This window comes from Corythoichthys intestinalis, chromosome 16 (assembly GCF_030265065.1).
Source record: "Corythoichthys intestinalis isolate RoL2023-P3 chromosome 16, ASM3026506v1, whole genome shotgun sequence".
In the NCBI taxonomy this organism is placed as follows: Eukaryota; Metazoa; Chordata; class Actinopteri; order Syngnathiformes; family Syngnathidae; genus Corythoichthys; species Corythoichthys intestinalis.
The window spans coordinates 14823520-14829644 of record NC_080410.1 but is presented as its reverse complement, the minus strand read 5'-3'; positions in this window follow the sequence as shown (position 1 = coordinate 14829644).

The following is a 6125-nucleotide window of genomic DNA, read 5'->3' as shown; positions in this document are numbered from 1 at the left end:
GAGGATGACATTTTTACTTCTCCACGTAGTCTCCACCTCTCTCAAGAGCTACAGTCCACCTATGAACGAGGGCACGTATATCAGTGTTGTAGAACTCAGCTGGTTGATCTCTAAGCCAATTCTTGAAAGCAGTTTTCACTTCATTGTCATTGCCATATCGGTTGCCCCGGAGTCCTTCTTTCATTGGACCAAAGAGGTGGTAGTCTGATGGTGCCAATGCCATATCAGGAAAATATGGCGGATGTGGTATCACAGTCCATCCAAATGAAGTGATGACCTCCATGGTCCTGATGCTTGTTTGAGGACGTGCATTGTCATGCTGCAGGAGCGAATTTGCCATGTCCAAGTTGGGCCGAACACGTAGAATTCTTGCTTTGAGCTTCCTAAGAGTCTCAATGTATACCTCAGACTTAATGGTTTCCCCCTTCGACAAAAAATCCACAAAGATTACACCTTGAGAATCACAAAGCATGGTGGCCATAATTTTGCCAGCTGACTTTTGGGCCTTGAACTTTTTGGTCCTTGGTGAATTCTCTCATTCACTGTCTTCATGGTCTTCAGTATTGTTTTTAAACCGCTGTACCCATCTTTTTACAGTACTATAGTCTATGGTATCATCCTTGTGGACATTTTCCAGTCGGTTGTGAATCCTCAGAGGGGTTTCTCCCTCTGCAACAAGGAATTCGATTAAAGCTCTTTGTTTCTGACGAGCTTCAAGAGGGGCAGCCATTTTTGAAGCTAGTTTAAGCTTTATAAATGTGAAAATAAGAAAAACATATAACAATCGCAAAAAGGTGTGTCTTGTCATGTTCGTGCCAAATATAAACAAGATTGGTAAAAAGATTGATATATGTGTGTGTGTATATATATATATACATATATATATATATATATATATATATATATATATATTAGGGCTGTCAAACGATTAAAATTTTTAATCGAGTTAATTACAGCTTAAAAATTATTTAATCGTAATTAATCGCAATTAATCGCAATTCAAACCATCTATAAAATATGCCATATTTTTCTGTAAATTATTGTTGGAATGGAAAGAGAAGACAAAATTGATATATACATTCAACATACGGTACATAATGACTGTATTTGTTTATTATAACAGTAAATCAACAAGATGGCATTAACATTATTAACATTCTGTTAAAGTGATCCATGGATAGAAAGACTTGTAGTTCTTAAAAGATGAATATTAGTACAAGTTATAGAAATGTTATATTAAAACGCCTCTTAATGTTTTCTTTTTAATAAAATTTGTAAAATTTTCAATCAAAAATTAAACTAGTAGCCCTATTCTGTCCTCAATGTGTGTGAGTACACAAATTGACAGATAGCGAACATAAGTTCCAAAAAGAAATCAGACGGTGTGGCAAAGTTGCATGGGCTTTACTGAAGACATCTCTTTTTGACAGAAGCACGTTTCTTGTATTTTTGTAAAACTGAAAATAACAAGGCAATGTGTCAATAACTTGCATAAATCACAAAATAACAAAATGTACACACACGTGTCCATTTGAGCAGTAGCGCTAGCCAATTAGCTCACAAGCATCTAACAATGTAACTGCATTTCACCATATATGTGAACAAATTCAAATACACATCATCAATAACTATCTAATGCTCATGAATATAAACAAAGGAGGAATATAACTCACAAGCGATGCATGTATTAGACACAAACAGTGTGATGGGGCTATGAGAACTGCCACTGAATACTGGATGCGAACGTTAGCTGGTCTGAATACCACTGTCTGTGTGAGTTCGCGTCGACATATAATCACATCAGAAAAGCGCGCCGAAACCCAAATAATCAGCTGCACTGAATCGCCAGCAGAGGGCGACATTACGCCACATAACATATGCAAGTCACACCCAAGCGCCAGCAGAGGGCGGAAAAACTCCATAAAACACAATTAACAAGTTGGCCTTTCACTGTACTGACATTTAAATCTGTCTGAGCGGGCCTAGTGCGTTAATTGCGTCAAATATTTTAACGTGATTAATTAAAAAAATTAATTAACGCCCATTAACGCGATAATTTTGACAGCCCTAATATATATATATATATATATATATATATATATATATATATATATATATATATATATATATATATATATATATATATATGTGTGTGTGTGTGTGTGTGTGTGTGTGTGTGTGTGTGTGTGTGTGTGTGTGTGTGTGTGTGTGTGTGTGTGTGTATGTATATATATATATGTATGTATGTATGTATGTATGTATGTATATATATATATATATACACATACATACATACATACATATATATATGTACATTTTCATTTAATAATGTTAAATTTGTTTCAATTTATTTCATCCCAATCTGAATTTGACCTCATACAGTAAGTATTCACTTGAGCGTAAACCAGTCGACAATTGAAGACACAAAGAATATAAAACAAACTCGTAGAGGCAACACAGGCACCATAAATCCATGTGCTGTGCGCGCATGCCCTCTACTGGCCAACTCGAAACCCAGCAGCAACACATGCACTAACAAATCCACGCACAATTGGTTAATCAGCCCTGCAACATGACTACCAAGTTTCAAGACGATCAGATGGCGAATGATGGAGGAGTAGGACTACCGGTATGTGTCAACAAGAACAACAATAGCAACATGAGAGGCTACTTGACCAAAGACTGTATAGAAGGCTTTAAACCTATAATAAAAATCTCCACAATGTCTACAAGTTTGTTGTTTGCGTGTACACTGTCTGCTTCTAGATATAGAAAAGAATAAAATGTCTAAAAGGGCATTTCTAAATGCATAGCATGTCTCATGTGAATCAAATACAGTTAAATTCAGTTAAGAATCTAAACTTCATAGGGTTTGAAATGTAAACTTTAAGTAGTATCAATTCTTATGTACAGTATTTCTAAGATAATCATGACATACTTTAAGTTTTAATGATGAATTGAAGAAGGACCAATGGACTGACATTACTCTTTTACCTTATTGTCTCTTTTATTAATTTGAAAATATAGTTGAATGAAGACAAATGCTCAGACACTGGCATCGTATGTACTCCAGACAGGGACACTCAGTGGACAAATCTGAACTCAAGACTAAGCTAAAGGTTATGGCAACTAATCTGACATCCAGGACTGATTAACTTCTATTTATATATGCAGAGAGTCAGTTCATCTCATCTTCCTTCTCATCCATCTCCAATTGTTCATACTGTGCAAAACGTCTCCTGCGACTTCTCATCTACTATTCAGACCTGATATTCTCTTTCAAACAGGCAGTAGAAGGCAAATGTAGTCATTTTATTCAAGGTTTTATTCCATATACTGTACCATAATTTTCAACTATAAGGCACACCTGACTATAAGCTGCCACCCACCAAATTTGACAGGAAAATGGCATTTGTTCATAGATGGGCTGCACTCGACTATAAGCCACAGCTGCCCTCGATGTATAATGGGATATTTTCACCAAAATATATTAACCAGTAACACATTATTTGATAGCGGTATCGTAAGACTGTCATAAGACCAAATGAACCACCATGAAGCTTTGAACCAATTTGATGCAACGCTTCATTGCTTCAAGAAGCTTCATTTGGCCAGCACTGCTCCACCTGCTGTCAACACTGTTGTCCTCCAACATGGCTCCGAGCATGCGTTGCAGCGCTACAGATAACAACAGATTTCATTATCTTTGCTAATTTCTTCAGTTACTGTGTCAGTTGTTTCATTAATTGCTAGTTATGGTATTTGGCAACACTTTATTTAACAGTGGGGCCATAAGACTATGATAATTATGACATGACACTGCCATGAGCATTAATGGATGCATATGACAGATGTCATTTTGTGTCATCTGGCAAATTATCTCACTTTTGAAGAGATGTAAAAGATCCTAGCTGGACATAAATGGAGTTAGTGACAAAATTTTCCAGGTGACACTTGATGACATCCGTCATAAGCATTCATTAATGCCCATGATAGTGTCATAATTTATGACGGTCTTATGACGCCGCTGTCGAAGTGTTACCTATTAACCCTAATAAATCAACAAATAAGACGCACTGGACAATAAGCCACAGGATTCAAAATGAGGGGAAAAAAGTACCAGCTTATAGTTCGAAAATTACGGTAGTTTTCAGAGATACTTCACAACATTCAAACATCTTTTTCCAGAATCTTCTCTATCTTCATGTTTATGTTTTGTGCTCAACATAATGTTGAAGCTATTTACAGTTTACGCTTCTTCTGCCACCCCCTTGGTTCTCCTCTTCAAGTTTGGAACATTGGCAGTTTTACACCTACATCCCCACTAAGAGGAGGCACTGTTGGAATGTGGATGTTTTTTTTGTTTTGTTTTTTACATTTAAAGTACAGATTATAATAATAGCTGCCTTTGACAGTGATAGAAATCCAATCCATTTTGAATGGATTGGACGTCTATCTCTGTCAATGGCACTGACACATGATCATTCACTCCCCCAGTTCGAATAGATTGGATGTCTATCAATTTCAATGAGTTAAACAAGCTGGAAAGAGTATCTTCCGCAAGCTTTCTCCAAATCCATAAAATGGCCCACAAGGACATTGATTGGGAAATATCCAGAAATGACATTTACTTAAAAAAGTGCCTGTGACACGAAAAAGCATGTTTATTTCATAATACACGCGGTAGTTTATGCTCCTGAATGAAATGGACCGCTTGGATGTGTGTGGAAGCGATCGCTATATTTATTTAGTTTTTAATCCCGCGCCATGAAAATGAATGACTTCCGGCAACAGTCTCGAGTTGAGAAAGAGGGCGCGATGACGTGTACGGAGGAAAGAGTCCTCTTTACTATACAGCTGTACTGTTGTATGAGAAGGACTGATTCAGCTGATTTTGCAGATTAATACGTTTATTTTTCGCATCACGCCAGCCAAACGGCTGCAGAAAAATCTTGCTCTAGGAGGGAGAGGCGTGTGCGCCTTTTTGGGGTTTCAAAAGGTTCCCATTCACCGGTGGATATTGGCCAAAACAAGCCCTACTACTGTGGGACCATGGGACTTACGAGGAAGTGAGTAAACATCGTGTTTTGTATTATGTCAGATACTGGGATCATTTTAATATGTTGGTGGCTTACATTTTGTGGCTGACATGCATGCGGGGCGGCTATTTTTCGGCACAACACCGGCGGCTTGTCGCACATCCCCCCACCAGAGAGCACTATATTCGGCTTATTGAGCTCATGTGCTCTGTGTTCTGTCAAATTTACGACCGATCAGAAATTTCAACTTTGATTTAAAAATAGCTGCGAATACAGCGATTACAAAGTAAACACTACAAATTTTCTTTAAATAAAGGACTACTTATGTTTGATCATGGATGGGGATGTAAAAAGCTCTCCTCATACACATTAGCTGCACATGTTAGCAGCACCACAACTGCAGCCGCCCTCCTCCACTGAGTCTCTCTGTTTACGACTTCGCCGTGTAGTAAAGCATTATTTTGCTATATTCGTGTTGACCATTTGGGAGCTACACGCTTCTCTGACGTCTGCCGGTTTGTTCAACGGTCATTGTCCAGCTGCTTCCAAGGCAAGCTCTCCTGTCCGTAGTAGCAGTGGAACGAGCTGTAAATTGCTCTCTGCCGTGCAGTTTGCCCATCGACGAAGACAATTGACAACCCAGTCGTCATGTGAAATGGTCCGGGCTAGTTACAGTATGTGTGATTTTCCGCTTCGAAGACTTTGAAACATCACTCGGTTCGGGTTAGCATGTTGGCTAGCTGTCGCGCCTCTTGGTTTGTTTACATTCTCCGAAGCCGGGGAAGGGAAATGACATAAGCCCAATTTAGGTGGCATAAAATATCCTTCGGGAGGTGCAACAGTAAAGGTGAAGTTGACAGTTTTGACCATTATGGAGTAATTTTGCCATGTCGTCTTGAATAAATGCATTTTAATAATTTCATATTCCATTTAGCACAAAACTGTTATTTGTCATGACCATGCCATTTATTTAGCTATTGGGGAAAAATATTTGGATAAAAATAATATCCTGTAAAAATATTGGAGTAGAGAGACTGAAACAAAGACATTTTGCGACTCTCTTCGTCACGTTTTCCTCGTTCTAAA